At 37.5% G+C, this 18,498-nt stretch overlaps 1 long non-coding RNA gene across 1 annotated transcript; it reads left to right on the top strand.

The window, feature by feature from the left end:
* Positions 1-349: 349 nt before the first annotated feature.
* On the top strand, positions 350-9,992 carry LOC144366934 (uncharacterized). Its single transcript, XR_013426144.1, has 2 exons — positions 350-8,152; positions 8,595-9,992. It is a non-coding gene; the product is annotated as an uncharacterized LOC144366934 (long non-coding RNA).
* Positions 9,993-18,498: the final 8,506 nt, after the last annotated feature.

Genomic DNA, 18,498 nt, shown 5'->3' with positions numbered 1-18,498 from the left:
TGCTAAGTGAAGTCAGCCAATCCCAAAAACACAAATGCTGAATGTTTTCTCTGATATAAGGAGGCTGATTCATAGTGGGATAGGGAGCAGGAGCATGGGAGGAATAGACGAACCCTACATAGGGCAGAGGGGTGGGAGGGGAGGGGAGGGCACAAGGGGTTATTAATAATATGATGATCATTATTATCCAAAGTACAGGTATGAAGACATGAATTGATGTGAATATACTATGTATACAACCAGAGATATGAAAAATTGTACTCTATATGTGTAATAAGTATTATACACATATAGAGTACAATATATAAATAAAAAATAATTTATTCTGCTGTCATATATAAATAAAAAATAATTTTAAAAAGAAAATACATTTTTTTAATGCTACTGATAATGTTCTGGCTAAGGTGACTGATGACTCTTTTCTTTTTTTCCTAAATCCAGTGGACACTTGAGTTTTCATTTTGTTATTTGACCTTTCAACAGCCTCTGGCCCTTTGAGTACCTCTCTTCTTAGGAAGCACTGTTGTTCCTGTCCTTGTGCACTCTCCTGTGTGTCAGTCTGTCTGCCTCAACTCCTGGCTCTGTCATTTTTACCTATATGACCTTCGGTAAGTCACTTAACGTCTCTGGAGCTTGATTTCCTTATAGAAAGTGGGGATAGAATCAGAACCTATGTCATAAAGTAAGGATTCAATGAAGGAATGAATGTAAGGTGATTCCATAATGCTCGGCACTTCAGAACCACTTAAGTTACAGCCAAGGGTGTGCTGGTAAACTGGCTTGTTAAAAAAATGGAAGCCAAATTTGTATTATTTGCCCATTTCTTTGGTATAAGCGCTCCCACCATTCATGACTATGTAACAATTGGTGTTCCCAGGAGCTGCCTTCAGTGAACTACTGACAGCTGCATTTCCCCTTGGCTTCTTAATACTCTTTGCTCAGTAGGCATTGTGGCCTCCCCTCCTCTGCCTATTTCTTAAACATCCTTTCTCTTCAGTTATCTACCCTAAGCTTTCCTTTTCTTTTACTTTGTAGACTTTTCATAAATAATCTTGTTTATTCTTTTAAAGGGATTTGTAATTTGCCTGTCATACAATCCATTCACCTACAGTGTACAGTTCAATGTAGTTTTTTCCAGAGTTGTGCATCCACTGACACAATCAACTTCAGAACCTTTTTCATCATTCCCAGAGTAAGCTAGTAGCCATTCACCACTTCCTATCCTCCTCCACCATAGCCAGTTATTAATCAACTTTCTGTTTCCATGTGTTTGCCCTGTGGACATTCCATATAAATGGAACCATATAATATGCAGTCCTCTCTATTGTCTTCTTTTACATAGCAAAGTATTTTCTGCTGAGGGCCATTACCAAGTAGGAATGACGCATTGAAATTTCCTTGCCAAGCGTACCCCATGCTGCTTAGAGGACATTCGATGGGACATTGCATGCATGCTTTAATAAGGTGACCTTGCTCAAGGACCAAGGCGGATCCGGGTTTAGAGCTGATCAGGTTTGAGGAAGTAACCGGCTCCTTGAGTTTAAGGCGTTGCCAGTTTAAGATAATGGGTTTTAGGGAAGTTAGAGGTTGAAGATTATTGCTGGGATTAGGGTGTTCCTGCTGCTTGTTCCCGTTGAGTTCTCGTGAGATTAAAATGGGATTTGGAGATAGCCTCGTGGAGTAAGTGAATTGTGCCTGCAGACGGCAGAACGCGTTTGCCCCTGGACCTGTGTGGAGGCGGTGTGAGAGCAGGAATAAAGAATTGCTGTTTGAAACTACAAAGCTGTGTGGTGGCTCGTGATTCTGGTGCCAAGCCGAGACCTTGGCAATTTTCCAGGTTAATCCATGTTGTATCATGGACCAGTACTCCATTCCTTCCTTTTGCTGAAGAATATTAATATTTGTTGTACTCATCTACCACATTTTATTCATCCTTTCATCAGATCACTGATGTTAGGTTGTTTATACAGTTTGGCAATTATGAAGAATACTCCTAAGGCTTTTGTGGGGACATATTTTTGCATTTTCTTGAGTATATGTTCAGAAGTGCAGTTGCTGTAAAGGTCTGGCGAATCGTCGGAGGGAGAGACCACACAAGAGACTTACTCCATGCAATTGGCAAAAGGGGATATTTATTGGGGATCCATTCCAGGGTGCTGGGGCTCCGTGCTCACTCAGGAAGGGAGAGCAGCCCAGAGCCCAGAGCAAAGGTCAAGCAGAGCTTAAGTACACTTTTTGGAGAGGGTGGTGGGCTTTGCATACATCAGAACAAATCATCATGAGGCGCGGGGAAATTGAACAACTCTGAGACGTGATTGGCAAATTCATTGGCGGGAACAGCTCGGGCGGGGGTGATTGGTCATTCCTAAGCAGGGTACACATTCAAACTGATTGGTTCGGGCCCTGTGACAAACTGCACAGGGCCCTAGGCTAAATGGCCAGTAGGGCGTTGTCTTAACTATCTCAGGAATCTGGGTGTAACAGAGGAACTCAATAATACCTAATCTTTTACATTTTAATTCAAGCCTTCCAGCTTAGAAACTTTACCCTTTCATTGCCTGGTAGTATGCTAACTCTATGTTTAACTTCTTGGTGAATTTCCAAACTGTTAGGACCCGAGGCTGAAATATTTCATTTTTACCAACAGTTTACAAGTGTCCCAGTTTTTCTACATTCTTCCCATACCTGTTATCATCTGTATTTTGATTATAATTATCTTAGTATAAAATGGTGGAATAGTATTTCTTTGTAATTTTGATTTTCATTTTCCTGATGGTTAGTGATGGTCAACATTTTTTCATGAGCTTATTAACCATTTGTGTTTCATTTTTGGAGAAATGTCTATTTATATCTTTGCCTATTTTCAAATTGAGTTGTCTGGTTGAGTTGTAATCTCAACCACTTTTAAGGCCTAAATTATATTTTTATTCTGAAATACATATTTTATGTACGGTTTTGTTGGTAGAGTTTCATATATGTCCTATAGCTGCCACAAATTCATCACGATTCTCCAAATCTGCTTGTCTTTCTCAGTTATCGTCCCACTATTCACTCTGAAACCTGAAGGTCATCTTTTTTTCAGTCTTTTCTCCTCTAATTATATCCAACTACCAAATATGGTAGTTTCTACCTTCTAAAAAACTTCTTTCTCTATTGCCAACCTTATCCATATAACCATGGATATTTTCCTTGTTTATCTCTAATAGCCTCTTCACTGATTCTTTTTTATTTTCACTGATTGTTTTTTAAGGCTTCATTTCATTCTCTGCTTAAGAGTATATTTTCATATATAAATTTGGTCATTTTTTCCTGATTAAAACCTTTTAATGGTTTCCTTTCACTTTTAGAATAAAAGTTGAATTCGTGGATTCTATGGAAAAGATACCTTCCTAATAATTCAAACTATCAACAATTTATTGGATGAACTCAAAATCCAGAGAGTTCTATGTACAGGAAACATCTAGGCAGGGGTTGAAATTTGATTGTCTTTCATGATGATATGAACATGCTAGAGATGATAGAAGCATCATGCAAATATGGATAAAGCACAGATATATAGTTTTAAAGTTGTAAAGAGAGTCATAAAGGAACTGTTGTTGTATCTGAAACACTATCATACACTAGCAAAATTCTAAATGCATGATGAATTTGTCCCTGTATTAGCAATAGAATTATATAGCAATCTATAGAACTGGTCAAAATTGTTATTCTAGGGAGTCAGAAAACTGTCAGTATAAGATAAAGGTCGTCACTCTTTTGGCCAAAATATTATTATCTTTAAAATTTTTTGTGTCATTGATAATTTTTGAATTGGATGAAAGTTAAGGACTATTTTTGTTAAAAAATATGCTTTCAACCCCAAATTTTTAGGATGTTCATGAGGCCTTATAGACCCATCTGTGATATTAAAGAACCCCAGATTTACAGAGTGCATAGATAGGGTTTGATTATGCTGTAAAAGAACTGTGTGTGCATTTATTTTTTAGAGTCAGTCTCACTCACTGTCAAGAGATTTTCAAAAATAGAAATATGAAATAAACTTATTGAGCAAAGGACTTATAAAAAAATACCTTCAACGCACTTGTAAATCTGCACTTGTTTTAGAAAGAGGCATTAAAGGATAAGGGGGTAGTCCAGTCTTAGAAGTTGACTAGCACTTAATATCAAAATAGCAATCATTCAAATTTGGGGTAGAATTTGTAATAAGTTTATAGACCAAAAATGTCCACTAAAGGCTTTCTTATGGAAGACTTTTAAATGTGCTTAAAAAACAAAACAACATTGATTTGGAGAGATACCTATCCATGCTTGAAACCTGATCTTAAGGTTTTAGAGAACTATAGCATAGTTAGTTCATTTTTCTTTAAATATTATTATTATTTTTTTAAAGAGAGAATTTTAATATTTATTTTTTTAGTTTTCAGCGGAACCAACATCTTTGTTTGTATCTGGTGCTGAGGATCGAACCCGGGCCGCACGCATGCCAGGCGAGCGCGCTACCGCTTGAGCCACATCCCCAGCCCCAAATATTATTTTTTTAAATGCAATTTGTAACTATAATGACAAATATCCTATTATAGAATTTTCATAATTAAATAATATGCTGATTTACTTTCAAAAGAGAAAAATATTCAGATTGTGAACTGCCCTTACAGATCAAGTGTCATGAATAAAAGATGTCATTGAATACCAGAGAGACATCATTCATTAGCCTCACCACACTGAATCTAAATTATCTAAACCTCAATACTGCCAGCTGCTTTAAGTTTGATGTCACTAAAGACACATCATTAATTTATCAGACTACTTTGTCGGAAGGGAATGAAAGATAGTTATACCACTTTCTTAGGCCAAAAGGGAAATAAGAGGAGTCAGGAATCAAAAAATATCTCCTTTGCTCACATTAATTCAGAAGGGGATGAATTTTGAAGGAATGTAGAATGATATAAATTATTATTAAATTACAGAGACAAAATTTATTGAATTTAAGCTATACTTGGTGAATGTGTTAGTCAGTTTTCCATTACTATAACAAATACCTGAGAGAAAAGGTTGTTTTTGGCTAATAGTTTAAAAGGTTCCAGTCCATACTTTTGTTCTCATTGCTTTGGGTGAGGTAGTCCATTATGATGAAAGTGGAAAATGATTGGGAAGGAAGAGGTTGAAGAGGGTCCCACTATCCTCTTCAAGGGCACATCCCAAATGACCTAAATACCTCTCATTAGATTCTACTTCTTAAATGTTCTGCTGTTTTGCAAAAACACCATCCTAGGGACCAAGCCTTTAACACATAGACATTTGGGAGACATTTAAAAAATCTCAACTACACCAGTGCATTTTCCCTCATAATCTTTTAAAATTGCATTTCTTTTAAATGGACTGTATCTTTAGAAATGTAAGAGAGCGTCATTGCTGTGGTCTGAACATTTATGCACCACCACCAAATGCATGCATTGAAATCTAATCACAGTGTGATGGTATCACAGGGAGGTGATTAGGTCATGAGGCTTTTGCTCTTATGATATTCGTGTCCTTATAAAAGGAAACACAGAGAGACCGCTTCCCATCCATGGTATAAAGGTATCATTTATAAATAGGAAATGGTCTCTTATCAGACACCAAATTTGTTAACACCTTGATCCTGGACTTTCTAGTCCCCAGAACAATAAGAATTAAATTTCTGTCTCCTCCTCCTCCTCCTCATTCTTCTTCTTCTTCTTTTTAATAAACTACTTAGTCTATGGTATTTTGTGACAGCAGTCCAAACACTAATATTTTTGTTTTTACCATGAAGAAATCATGTTAGTGTTTTGCAAAAATAGGAGATTTTCTAAGATTAGAATAAACTTTCAACCTATGGTGAGAAATTCAATTTTATATGTGTGACATAAATGTAATACAATGTACATTTTTTCTATAAATGCTTCTTTAACTCTTATTTTTAACTAATTCTTTTTAATGGTAACATGTTTTTCTTTGTTCTTTTTAGACTTCTTTAACTCTTAACATTTGATCTTTAGAATATATGCTTAAGTGAAACATGAAAACTTGAAGTTATAAATGTGTACACATAGATGTTTTTTATGCCTGCACTTCAGGTAAGTATTTAATATTTATAATTCTAAAATATTTAAAATTATAAAATAATAATTTTCATGATAAATATTTGAACTACAGATAAACAAAAAATAAAGAATCATCTGTAATCTTATTCCAGAGAGAACTTAAAACTGTGCAATTTATTATTTAAGAATTTTAATTCTACATATGATCATATCAACTAAAATAATGAGAATTATGTGTCTTCTTCTTTCCATTGTATATTTATACAATGTTGAATGATTACAGTAATGATGATAATGACACAATTCCTTGCCTTAACAGTACTACTTTGTGACATTTTATCAGTAAGCACAATATCAATGAAGAAATAATTGATATTATTTCATTATTGATATTGATGAAATAATATCAATTATTTCATCATTGATCTTCAACGAGTTAATGCATTTTCTTCTTTAATTTACTAAGACTGTTTTTGGAGCAGAAGATACTGGTACCTATTGAGATTATGTATATTTTCCTATTTTGTATATTAAATTATATTAAGACTTTATCTTGATATTGATAGTTAACTTATCAAACAATATTTACATACACACATATTAATATAGTTTGGACCTAGAATGTTCCCCAAAGTTAAAAATTTTGGTTAAAAGACTTTAAAAGTGTTAAAAGGCTTGGTTCCCAACTTGGCACTGGGAGGTGATGGAAGATTTAAGAGCTGGGGCTTAGAGGGAGATTGTGGGTTATTGTGAGTGTGCCCTTGAAGGGTCCTGTAGGATTCAGGTTCTTCATCTTCCTCCCTCTTCTCTCTCTCTCTCTCTCTCTCTCTCTCTCTCTCTCTCTCTCTCTCTCTCTCCACACACACACACACACACACACACTTCTTGGCCACCTGGTAAGAAGTTTTACTACATTATATATCTACCATGTTGAGCTGCCCCCTACCTGAAGCCTAAAAACAATGGAGTCAATCAACTCTAGACTGGAATCACTGAAATTCTGAGTCAAAATAAACCTTTTCTCTTATTAAGTTGACTATCTCAGGCATTTGTTATAGTGAGGGAAAACTGACTGGCACACACATGTAACTGTACAGATACAGATAAAGATACACTTCAAGGACTTAAAAAGAAATGCAGATGTCTCTTTCCAGAGTTCTTTCCCTTCTTGAGGTCTCTGCCTTAGAGGTATTGAGTTTGAATTAATTTAGTTCAAAATCCACATGGCATTTACTGTCATATTTCTGTGGTTTGTCTTTTAACTTTCCTAGCCATGTCTTTAAATGATCAGAATATGTGTTAATGTATCACGTATATATGTGTGTGTATTTAATTCTAGGGTCTATTATTATTAATCTACTGATCTGTCGTAGTGCTAATATCACATTGAACTGATTAACGTAAATTAATCATAAATAAAGTAGTCCATGTCCAACAATTTTGCTTTTCAAGATTGTTTTGAACACCACACACACACACACACACACACACACACTCACACACACACACACACACACACACACTCACACATTTATTTATTTATTTGGGTACTGAGGATTGAACTCAGGGGCACTTGACCCCTGAGCCACATCCCCAGCCCTATTTTGTATTTTATTTAGAGACAGGGTCTCACTTCATTGCTTAGCACCTCGCTTTTGCTGAGGCTGGCTTTGAATTTGAGATCCTCCTGCCTCAGCCTCCCGAGCAGACGGGATTACAGGTATGAGCCACCACACCTGGCTTGTTTTAACTGTATTTGCTTTCCATATAAATTTATAAATCAAAGTTTCAAATTTTACTGGAATTTTCAAATTTCCCTGGGATTGTGATATCACTAGCACTCAGTCTTTGGAGAACTGAAATCTTTAAGATTGAACGTTTCCATCCTTGAATATGATAGAGCTTCCTATTTATTTTTTAAAAAGTTCTCTCAGTAATATTTTAGAGAAGGCTTACTTCTTTTTGTTATTGTTGTTAATTTCTTCTGAAGTGTTCCAGGGTACATCCTGTCTCCTAGAATTTGTGCTTTGACTCTCTGAACCTCAGTCTCAGAATGTGACCATATTTGGAGAGAAGGCCTTGAAAAGGTAATGAAGCCATTAGGGTGGGCCCTAATTCAATGTGACTGGTGTTGTTAAAGAGGAAATGTGCACACAGAGCCACCAGACACATGCCTGCAGAGAGGGACGACCATCTGAGCACCCTGGGAGAAGGCAGCCGTCTGCGAGTTTCTGTTGATTTAATTCCTCATTCAGTCACCATCTGTTCATCCTTTTCACTAAATTTTTAACATTTAATAATATTTGTTTTGCAGTCCTCTTCTGCTAATTGCAATATCTGGGTCATCTGCAGGTTCTGCTCCCATTTACACTTTTTATCATTATTGAGTCATATTGTGAATGTTACGTTGTCAAGTCTTTGTCTTATGTTGTAATTTCCAAAATAATGTTGGGCCATTGATTTTGCCAAGAATTGGTTTTAGATGTTGCTAAGATGTGTCTATTTTTTTTTTTTTTTTTTTTTTTTTAGTTCTAGGGCAGAGTCTTTTTCCCTAAGGTACTGTCTTGAAGCTCCATGACCTGAATTAGTGTCTCAGTACAGCTTGAAATTGAGTCAAGCTTCTACCACATGAGAATCAAAGATGACGCCACACACCTGCCCCATGATTCTTGTCAGACTATGACCACCCATCTTATGAATGGCTGACACTGAGCACAGAAGAAGCCGAGCAAGAAAGCAGAATGTCTCCAACAACCACTCCCTTGCTCTAAGAAAGAAATGACACCAATTGGCATGCATTACTGAGTCAATAAATAGGCTAAAAATTGGATAATTAACAACTGCCAAAAAATCTTGAATTTTTTTTTCCCTGAAGCCCAATGTCAGCATGCAAAGCTTCATATTGCTGTTTTTGATGTTGGATTAATGAGTCGTATGCACCTGTATATGTATTGATTTTGTTATAAATTAGTTGTATATAGTTTACATACAACATAAACAGTAGCTTTTTAAAATGTGTTTTTTAAAAATGTGGGTTTCTTCTTCTTTTTCTTTCTGAAACTAATGCATACTCCTAGTAGATATGGTGGGATACTTAGAAATGTTCTTGTTGCAATATAAAATCTGTGCAACCCCATGGACAGGAAGTTGCATTAGAGCATTAATACACGGAGATGGACCTGGGGGCCATCTTTTTTTGTGCATCACTGATATCTGGTTTCTGGCTTTAGCAGATGGACAGTTTTCTTGTCAAGCTAATTTGATTTTAAAAGAAAATTTAAAATTTTAGTTCTTAGATTACTAGTCCCTCTCTTCAACAGGAGCTGGACAATGGGATGCTCAGTAATTCATGCTTGCCAACCTGTGGAGAAAGGTCAGTGTATGGGGAGAGAATTGACAAGCTATTGAGAGATTAAACAGAGAGGAAAAGGGAGGCAGAGGAGAGACTCCTGACAGCATCTCGATTGATTTTTCCAGTTTTTCCTGAAGCTCAACGCTTTCTTGTTCCTATGAAGTCACACGAAATAGCCTACTCCCATGTTGTTTAATTCTTCTTTTGCTTAGTCCCCCAAGAATTTGGACAAATACATCAACTATATCTGGAAACCATTATTAACAATCTTGGTTGGGTAAATAATAATACATATATGCCTAATTTTTTTTGTATATTGTTTTTAAAACATGGCAATATATCCTAAACTTTTAAAGTTATTGAGCATAGTTTGTGGTGCAGTTTTATTGAATGAGTATACAATCATACAGCTGTGTCACAATTTATTTGATCATTTTCTTATTGAGCAAAACTTAGTTTACTTTAGCCACATTATTTTTATGTATTGAATATTTAGGTCTTAAATATGTTTGCATACAAGTAAGGTAAAATTCATGGAATTAAGCAAATTTGATTTTCTTTTCTTTTTTTTTTTTTTGAGAATTTGCTATGTCCCAAACCACCATTTATCATGGGAAAAAGCATATGGGAGCATCTTTGTATTCAAGGTATCTATATGATGGTTAGGAAAGACTTATACACAAGATAATTGATGAAATCTAAGCGAATGTATGTAAGTTTAAACCTGTGATACACAGAGGGAACCAGAAAAGGTGCCGAGAGGGGCTCGTCCACGGTTTCACATGTATTTTAGGAGCGACCTACAAATATTTAAAATATATCCCAATCTGTGCCAATCATATGACCCGGCTACCATTGAAACACAAATATGACCTTAGACCCAGCAATAGAAACATGACTTAGCACAACTTGACACCTCATTTTCAGTGGGGCATTGCAGACAAGCTCTCACCCAGATGTGAAGAGTCTGGGAATGAAGAAAGCTCCTTCTGGGAAGAAGGCAGCTGAGTCTAGATCAGAGGAAGCAGCAGGAAGCAGCAGGCATTCCCCCCCCCCCCCCGCCGCCCCCCCCCGCCTCCCCCCCCCCTCCAGTTTCAGTCATTGACCACTCACAGGGAGGTCTGGGTGCTGTTAAAATAAACTTTGTATTATTGTGAGTCTGTTTTACGGTCATAAAGGAGGTGTCTTGAGAAGCACGGGGATTTCTAGTCTTTTTGTCCTTGATATTAAAGCTAAAACTTCATAGCTCATTAAAGAATGAGTCAGCTCAGGAGTGTCCTCTTGTTTTTATTTGTTGGCATTTTAACAGATATCTTAGTCAGCGTTTTTTGCTGTTGTGACCAAAATGTTTTCTCCAAGTTGACTGATTTAAAACAACAGAACAAGCTGGCAGATGCAGACAGAATTTGACACATTCTCAATATTAATGACCAGGTACATCCCACCGATGCCCTTGGGTTCACTTCCCCTTAGATGTCTAAGGAGCAGGGAGGTGTTGAAGTGGCACCCCTTTCTCCACAGAAAAGCCATCCTCACCATGGCTGATTTTAGGACTGTCAGCAAAAGAGTCTCTGCAAAAGAGTTTAATGTAGATAAACTTCCTGTTTTCTTGTCACCCTGTTTACTTGGCCACTGGCGGAGAAGATACCAACACTCCAGGTGCTGGACACCCCCTTCCTAGTTTTCACAAACATATGCAGTCTAATACTTTGAAGAAATGTGCAAACAAGGCCTCTGGCCTTGAGCTGAGCTTCACAGAGATGTCTACATTTTTAAGATAAGTTACAAATGGGCTCCATGGTAACAGCTGGCAGGGGGAAGAAAGAAAGGGGAGAAGAAGCGCTCCCCTTCTCAGGTGTTGTCCTTGAAGGGTTAACTTGCCCAGAACAGTGAAAGCAAAAGCTGCTTTTATGTGAACTTCTGCAGACTGTGAACTTCTGAGCCCCTCCCCCTACATGCTGGGTATAAAACTCTGAAACTCCCTGAACTCGGGGTTCAGGGGATTGATTGATTATAGCAAAAGCTGTACCCTCTGAACCTGGCTGCAGCCAAATAAAACTATTACCTGCTATCTTTGGTGCCTTGCCTCGTTTGTCCCTACAACAGTGTGAACAAATGGCAGTCCCAGGAAGCCATAGCTCTTACTCCCGTTTGAATCAGCAGTCATCTGGAGTCAGAGTGAGCCCCACAGCACGTGCGTGCATGTAGTCCCAGCTACTTAGGAGGCTGAGTTCAAGGCCAGTCTGGGCAACTGAGGGAGTCCTGTCTCAAAAAAAATTAAAAGATGAAGTGAGCCTCCAACTACTCCTACTGAGGCAAAGTGTTATTTAGTACCAAGTTGTTCTACTGCGATGTGCTTAATTAGAATTACTGCTCTGTCCATGAGCTTCATTTTGCACTAAGCAAAGAGGGCAAAACATGCTTTCCTCCAGAGCCACGAGGGATCAAATCTGAGTTCCTGCTCCCACCACCAACAAGACACATTGATTTCAGCCTTCAACAGATGACATGGGAACACTAATGGGGAAATGACAGGAAAGACTCGTGTCTTACAAGAGAGGAAGAGAGTTATGTCTTTGTATAATGTACCCGTGATTGTTCCATAATCATTTATGAAAGATTAAAAACTACTGAGCATGGAATAAGGCACTTCTCTGTATTCATGTCATTCTGTAATTGTGATTTAGAACTCTGGCTCCTAATCAGATAATTGATATTGACAGTAGATGTGGTATTTCTGGAAAATTTAACCTTCATGAGAAGACTCTCTGTGTGTGTGTGTGAGATTGGATGATAATTGAGTAATTGATTACATGATTCATGTGCAGTAAAATTAAGCAAGGGGCCATTTGTTTTACCTACATGGCTTAGTGAGGCCTTGCATTACACCTCTGAGGAAGGTATCTCTTTTGGAGACCAGGGACTGAAATTTCTGTGAGGCTGAGGGCCACACAACTAGTAGGGTAGGCCAGGTTACCCGATGCATGACCTTCTGACTATCCCATAAAATATTCTCCACCTAGCCACATATCCACAATTTATTCAGTTCTTCCATGTTAAGAGTTTTTAAAAAATGATGGACCACATATATAACATTGACCATCTTAATCATTTTTGAGCATGTAATTCAGTAGTATATTTGTACTGTTGCACAACTAATCTCCAGATCTTTTTCATCTTCTCTATAACCTATACCCTTATACCCTGCACCCTATACCAATACTTCTCCGAAACTCTGCACCCATTAAACAGTTTTCCACTTCTCCTTCCACTAATCCCTCTGGCAACCACTATTATATTTACCATTTTTATGAATTTGATAATTTAAATACTTTAGATGCCTCATATAAGGGGAACCATACAGAAATTGTCTTTGTGTGACCAACTTATTTTACTTGACGTCATATCCTGATGGTTCCTTCATGTTGTAACTTGTGTCTGAATTTCTTTTCATCAGCTGCAAACATAATATCTCATTCTATCTGTGTACCCCACTTTATTTAGCCATTCATACATTGATGGACACTTTTGTTGCTTCTACTTGTGGCTGCTGTGAATAAGGCTCCTATAAATGTGAACATGCAATACCTCTTGGAGACCCCGCTTTCAATCTTTGGCATGTATACCTAGAAGTGGAATTGTGGGATGGAGTGGTTCTATTTTAATTCTATATCTGATATTTAAGGAACCACGATACTGTTCCACAGTGGCCAGATCATTTTATATTCCCACTAACAGTACCCAAGTGTCATAATTTCTCACCGTCTTTGCCAATACTTGTTGCTTTCTTTTTTAAAAAAGTACTTCATTAAAATACTGAGCTTAGGCCCCATGTGTTATTCTTGTCCTCCTGCCATTGCCATGTGGGATCACCTAAGCTGCTATGACTTTTCTTGTATGATTAAAATCAAACAAAGGGTGGAGTTGCATCTTTAAAAACAGAACCGGGATTTTGGACAACATATTCTTGGCAGTGGAACCTGGACCACATTTACCCAGCACGACAGAGAAAGTTCTCATCCTGCATTGTGTGAAACGGTCAGCCAGATGTCCGCTATTATAGCAATTAAACTAGAGAAAATCTTAACAAGTGGTTTTAACTATTTTCATAAGAGACTTTCTTCACTGCCAGGGATCTTGAGTAGCCTCCTGATCAGTCTTCTGGAACAATTCTTTGCATAACTGATGAGCTTGGCTTCCACTTCGAGAAGAGAACCCTGTTCCCATACTAGCTTACATTTTTGGTCTAATGTTTTTTACAGAACTAGGTCTTTGAGGTTTTTTTTTTCCCCCCTTGTCTTTTGATGGGTTATTGACTTTCTAATGGTGTGGATGGCTTTGAGCCTTTTCCATTCTGTTTGATTTTTGTGCATCTTGGGCTGGAGTGTTCTATGTAATTTTCTTTACTGGTATTTTTTCTACAGTTTTCTCCTCATCAAAAATTATCATCATCATCATCATCATCTCTTCTTTTTCTTAATCATCATCATCTTCCTTAATAGCAAGTGTAATTTTTTTTTCTGTGGAAGCTTGCTATCTCTTCTGGGGGCAGATCACTTTCCAGGTAGACTTCAGAGTTTTGCATACACCTCCTCTTCCTCTTCCAACTGTAACTCTTCCTCCACAGCTACTAAGTGCAGTCCACTAAGATGCACAGGAACCAGAACCCCATCCACCCTCACGACCCAGATGGTGTAATTTCAAAGACCCCCAACAAAAGGTTCCTGGTCCATTGAGTGGTTGGTTATGCCAGGCTTGTTTTGCTGTGGGTTTATTTCGATAGTAGTTCCTATGGTTTGAATGGGTCCCCTCCAAAGTTCATGTTGAACCTTAATCATCACTGTGGTGGTCATGAAAGGTGGGTCTTTTGGGGTAAGTAATTAAATCATGAAGGTTCCACCCTTATAAGTGGTTTGGCGCCTTATAAAAGAGTTGGCAGGAACTAGGTTCTTTTGCCCTTCCCCTTTCTACCATGTGAGGATTCAGCAAGAAGGTTCTTCCCAGACACCAAATGCTAAAATTTTGATTTTGGACTTCCCATCTTCTTGTATGATAAGAAATAATTTTCTTTTATAAGTTACCCTGTAGTGTCACCTCCTCCTCCACAGAAAACCTTAACTAAGCTTCTCCAGAAATCTTCACCATAATTGATTTTAGAACTATCAGCAAATGAGTCTCTACAAACAAGTTCAATGTAGGTAAACTTTGTATTTTCCCATTGCTCTATTTTACTTGGCCATTGTCCTGGAAGAAATCAGCACTCCAGGTGCTGGATGCCCTTTATTAGTTTTTCACAAACATTTATCCAGTATAATAGTTTGTAGAAGTGTGTTTACAAGTGCAAAATGTGATACACACACACACACACACACACAAATCTTTCAACAAGGCCTCTGGCCTTGAGCTGGGGCTTCACAGAAATGTCTACATTTCTAAGATAAGAGAAGTTACCAATTTTGCTCCATGGTAACAACTGGCAGAGGAGGAAAGAAAGGGAAAAGAAGCTCTCCCCTTCTCAGGTGTTGGAGATCCCTTATTGGTTGAGTGCTGTATCTAGTTTATGTTAATTAAGATAAGCTATGTGGAATGTATAAATACCCCTTCTGTCCTGCAATAAACGGCTCCCACTCCTGCTGTATCAGTGTACACAAGTTGCTCGTCACCCCCCCCCCCCCCCGCCGCCCCGGTTATTTTGCTGCAGCTGGACTGCAGTTAGTGAACCCCTCCCCTTACCTGCTGAGTATACAGTTCTGAAACTACCTAAACTCGAGGTTCAGGAGATTAATTGATTACAGAAATAGTTGTGCCCACTGAACCTGGCTGCAGCCAAATAAAACTGTTACCTGCTGTCTTCGGTGCCCTGCCTCAACTGTCCCCTACAAGAACCCAACCTATAGTACTTTGTTAGAGTGGCACAAATGGAGTAAGACAGTGGGCTGTCCTAATGGGAATGAGACGATAGGTCCTTGTGATTTGGATTTGCTTTTCCAAATGACTAGTGATGTTGAGCATCTTTTGCTTCTTTTTTGGCCATCTGATTGTCACCTTTGGAGAAATATCTGCGGCAGCTCTTTCACAAAATTTTTATTGGCTTTTTAATTTCATTATTGCTGAGTTTTAGGAGTTCTCATGTGGTCTGAGTACTAATCCCTTATTAAATATTATAGTTTGTATATGAAATGCTCCCCCAAAGGCCCATGTATTAAAGGATTTGTCCCTCACTGATGGAACTGTTGGGAGGTGCTGGAGCTCCCAGGAGGTGGCATATGACAGAAGAACATTCCTTCTTTTGGGAATACCCTTGAAAGGGATGTTGAGACCCTGGGAACTTCCCTCTTTCTCCCTCTCTCTCCCTTTTGCTTTCTGCCTGTTATGAGGTGAGTAAATTTGGTCCACCACACATTCACTGCCATCCAACTTATCACAGGCCCAAAGTGACAGGGCCAGTGACCATGGACTGAAACCTCTAAAACCTTGAGCCTAAATAAAATTCTCCCTCTTTTTTTGGCGGGGGTCTCCCCAAAAAAAACAGTTCCACTTTATTTATTAATTTTTTTAAATTTACTTTTAACTTGTTAATATGACAGCAGAATGCATTATAATTCACATTATACATACAGAGCACAATTTTTCATATCTCTGGTTGTAAACAAAGTCTATTCATACCATTTGTGTCTTCATACATGTACTTAGGGTAATAATGTCCATCTCATTCTTTTTTACCCCCATGCCCCGTCCTTTCCCCTCCCACCCCTCTGCCCTATCTAGAGTTTGTCCAATCCTCCCATGTCCTTCCTCCCAACCCCACCATGAATCAGCCTCCTTGTATCAGAGAAAACATTTGGTATTTGGACTTTTGGGATTGGCTAAATTCACTTAGCATTATCTTCTCTAAGTCCACCCATTTACCTGCAAATGCCATGATTCTATTCTCTTTAATTGCTGAGTAATATTCCATTGTATATATATCACTTTTTTAAATTCATTCATTTGTTGAAGGGCATCTAGGTTGGTTCCACAGTTTAGCTATTGTGAATTGTGCTGTAATAAACATTGATGTGGCTGTGTCCCTGTAGTATGCTGTTTTTAAGTCCTTTGGGGATAGACCTAGGAGAGGGATAGCTGTGTTAAATGGTGGTTCTATTTCCAGCTTTCCAAGGATTTTCCATACTGCTCTCCATATTGGCTGCACCAATTTGCAGTCCCACCAGCAATGTATGAGTGTGCCTTTTTCCCCACATCCTCACCAACACTTATTGTTGTTTGTGTTCTTAATAGCTGCTATTCTGACTGGAGTGAGATGAAATCTTAGAGTAGTTTTGATTTTAATTTCTCTAATTGCTAGAGTTGTTGAACATTTTTTCCTATATTTGTTGATTAATTGTATATCATCTTCTGAGAGATGTTTGTTCAGTTCCTTGGCCCATTTATTGATTGACCTATTTTTTTTTAGTTTAGCTTTGTGGATTCTTTATATATCCTAGGAATTAGTGCTCTATCTGATATGCAAGTGGTAAAAATTTGCTCCCAATATGTAGGCTCTATATTCACTTCACAAATTGTTTCTTTTGCTGAGAAAAAGCTTTTTTAGTTTGAATCCATTCCATTTACTGATTCTTGATTTTAATTCTCGTGCTTAATAAGACTTTAAGTCTTATTAAGGAAGTTGGGGCCTAATTCGACATGATGAATATTTGGGCCTAGTTTTTCTTCTAATATGCTCAGTGTGTCTGGTTTAATTCCTGAGTCCTTGATCCATTTTGAGTTGAGTTTTGTGCATGGTGAGAGATAGAGGTTTAATTTCATTTTGCTGCATATGGATTTCCAGTTTCCCCAGCACCATTTGTTGAAGAGACTGTCTTTTCTTCAATGTAAGTTTTTGGTGCCTTTGTCTAATATAAGATAACTGTAATTATGTGGGTTAGTCTCTGTGTCCTCTATTCTGTGTCGTTGGTCTACCAGTCTATTTTGGTGCCAATACCATGTTGTTTTTGTTACTATTGCTCTTTAATATAGTTTAAATTCTGGTTTAGTGATGCTACTTGTTTCACTCTTCTTGCTAAGGATTGCTTTAGCTCTTCAGGGTCTCTTATTTTTACAGATGAATTTCATGACTAGTTTTCTATTTTTAAGAGGAATGCCATTGGGATTTTGATTGGAATTGCATTAAATCTGTATAGTGCTTTTGGCAGTATGGTCATCTTGACAATATTAATTCTGCCTAACCAAGCAAAAGGTAAATCTTTCCATCTTATAAGGTCTTTTTAAATTTCTTTCTTTAGCGTTCTGTGGTTTTGGCATAGAGAGGTCTTTCCTTTTTCATTAGGTTGATTTCCAAGTATTTTATTTATTTATTTATTTTTTAGGTGATTGAAATGGGATAGTTTTCCTTGTTTCCTTTTCAGAGGATTTGTCACTGATATACAGAAATGCCTTTGTTTTATGGGCTCTGATTTTGTATCCTGCTACTTTGCTGAATTCATTTACTATTTCTAGATTCTCGTGGAATTTTTTGGGTCTTCTAGGTATAGAACCATATTATCAGCTAATAGTGGTAATTTGAGTTCTTTTTTTCCTATCTGTGTCCCTTTAATTTCTTTCCTCTGTCTAATTTTTCTGGCCAGTGTTTCAAGAACGGTTACATAGAAGCAGTAAAAGAAGGCAGCCCTGTCTTTTTCTATTTTTTAGAGGGAATGCTTTCAGTTTTTCTCCATTTAGAATGATATTGGTCTAGGGCTTAGCATAGATAGCTTTTATGATATTGGGATATGTTCCTGTTATCCCTAGTCTTTTCAGTGTTTTGAATATGTATGGGTGCTGTATTTTGTTGAATTCTTTTTCTGCATCTATTGGGATGATCATATAATTCTTATCTTTAAGTCTATTGATGTGATGAATTACATTTATTGATTTCTATATGTTAAACCAATCTTGCATCCCTGGAATGATCCCCACTTAATTGTGGTACACTATCTTTATGTTTTTGTATTTGATTTGCCAGAATTTTATTGAGAATTTTTTCATTTATGTTCTTTAGAGAGATTGGTCTGAAGTTTTCTTTCTTTGGCTGAGTGTCCTTCA

This window comes from Ictidomys tridecemlineatus, chromosome 9 (assembly GCF_052094955.1).
Source record: "Ictidomys tridecemlineatus isolate mIctTri1 chromosome 9, mIctTri1.hap1, whole genome shotgun sequence".
Classification (NCBI taxonomy): domain Eukaryota; kingdom Metazoa; phylum Chordata; class Mammalia; order Rodentia; family Sciuridae; genus Ictidomys; species Ictidomys tridecemlineatus.
The sequence above is the reverse complement of the archived record's forward strand: the minus strand, read 5'-3'. Positions and strand labels throughout refer to the sequence as shown.